We start from the raw sequence: 2,433 nt of genomic DNA on the forward strand, positions 1-2,433 counted from the left end.
TACAGAAATATCAGTTTTCAATAATCTAATATTGCAAGTTATTTCTAAACCATCTTTTTGGAACAGGTACTCGAACTGTTTTTCTACAAATCGAATTTCTACAATTAAATAATATAATACTTCATTCCAAAAAGCTAATACAGCTTATAGGATACATACACATAATGATAATAATTTTATATGCACCAATAATAAGAATGTTTAGAAAATATTCTTGAATTATACAATATATAAATATAAAAGTGCACATGCAATACAATATAATACGAAATACTAGCGGAGAATAAACACGATATGTGACAACACATATTCTTTATACATGCAATTAAAGTTTTTCTGCTGATTTAGAAAATAAATCCAAATAATTTAATTCTTGCATAATATGACAGACAACAACTGGATTAGTTTGTATGCAGATGGATTTCTCCAATAATACTTTTTAATATAATTAACTGGGTAACTATAGTTGTTAATTTCTGTGTCATTTGGTCTCTTGTGGCAATCGTACCACATCTTCTTAATTCTATATTGAAGTTCACACTTGTCTCCGAACCGCCCTTTCGAACAATCATAACAATAATCGGTCTTCGTACAATTGTCACTAACAATTGAAACTAGCCTTCAGCCGAGGTTAACATCTCCAACAGTTACAATTGCTTTATTGACATGAAGATTCGCATCCTTCACTACAATTATTTTCAAGTATTTCCCCAAAAATCCATCACAACAGCTACATCAGCATTCACCGGGTTGTTGATCAGAACATAAACTGTAGTTTGTGGGACAATTATTTTCAGATTGATTGCCATATAAACGTTTCTTGCAATTTGTACATTCGCCTGTATTTGTATTATATCTTTGGTAACAGCTTGAAGGCCTAGGGCATGTTGAATTGCATTCATATCCAAAGTACCCATCTTTGCAATTTCTGTTACCATACACAGCCAGGTTATTACATCCAGAAACAATTTATACAACAAATAAAATTATTACTAAATTGTTTAGAAAACAAAATGTTCAATGATTATTTTTGTAAGATCTGTTAAGCTTCTCATGTTATGCCCTGTCGTTTGAACAATGCAGTCGGTGACATGGTGGCATGCAATAGACCAATTCCAGCACTTTTACAGTTGACAAAATAAATTACAAATCATTAGTTTCAGGGTGTATGCTACCCTGGGGGACTGAACGCTACAAGCAGCATAGACCGTGTATATTTAAACAAAGCAGATTGTTTGATGTATACACTTCATGAATCCTTGACTTGCAAACAAAGGTGTATTATAAATCATTCAAATACTACCTTAAAGATGTCAGACATCGATATTATTTGGGTTCAGCTAAACATTGAAAAAACTGCCATTCAAGTCTAAATTGTGATCATTTACATTTAGATACGAACCAAGGTGCTACCAAAAACGATGATGTTTGGTCAATGCTCTTCAACTTCGTACTTTATTTGCCTTTTTGAACTTTTTTTATTCGAGCGTCACTGATGAAATTTTTGTAGACAAAACGCGCGTCTGGCGCAAATACAAAATTTCAATCCTGGTATCTATGATGAGTTTACTTCTACAAGATGTATTTAACAAAGATGTTTCTGTATATAAATATCTATTTGAGTACAGTCTGGTCTCATATCTATTTTGTCCAAAAACAATGTAAAATGGCTTTTTATAGATCAAACACCATAAGTGGCCCGTGTGCGCTCAAGTCTAGATAATGTCATCTTGTTCATTTTACAATAAAATGTTCATAATTGTAAAAGGCTTCATCTTATTTACTTTGTTTTGAAAAGTCAGTGATCAAATAAAAACTCTTATCATACCGTCACCTTTATTCACTCTGAGTTTATGTTGAGATTGTCAAATTGTCCAAAGAACTGTCAATGTTGAAGACTGTATGTTGACGTATATGTCTTTAGGTTATTTGTTGTCGTTGGGTTTGTGTCTCAATGACGAAAAATGCGCCATCATTTATTGATATTTCGTCCTCAAAACACGAATCTCTGGATTAATTTACTTGCTTGATCAAAAGTTTAAAAGAACAATATGTAAAAGGTTTAAGAGCAAAAAGAATAAAACAAAACAAGAAGAGTCTATACAAACAGCCAAACTGCTCTCTGTGGTTAACTTTACCTTAGCAAGTTGCAACACAAGTGCTGTAGTAGAGCAGTATAAGAGACAATAAAACATAGATACAGAAACAATAATATAGAAGTATATTTCTATTGATTTGATTTTATTGCTAGGTGTAGTCATCTTACTGTTCAGTGTTGTATATTCTTCATACTGAAGGTATTGTCCTCATTACTCGTGAAAAGAAATATACACATACATGTATTTTAACAGTTTTTCTTGCATGGATGTTTTAAATACATCACCGTTGATGACTAGCAACAAATCGTCGGTTTAAAATCAGTTATAAAAACTA

The sequence above is a fragment of the Mytilus californianus genome, unplaced genomic scaffold, assembly GCF_021869535.1.
Source record: "Mytilus californianus isolate M0D057914Y unplaced genomic scaffold, xbMytCali1.0.p SCAF_15, whole genome shotgun sequence".
NCBI classification, from domain to species: domain Eukaryota; kingdom Metazoa; phylum Mollusca; class Bivalvia; order Mytilida; family Mytilidae; genus Mytilus; species Mytilus californianus.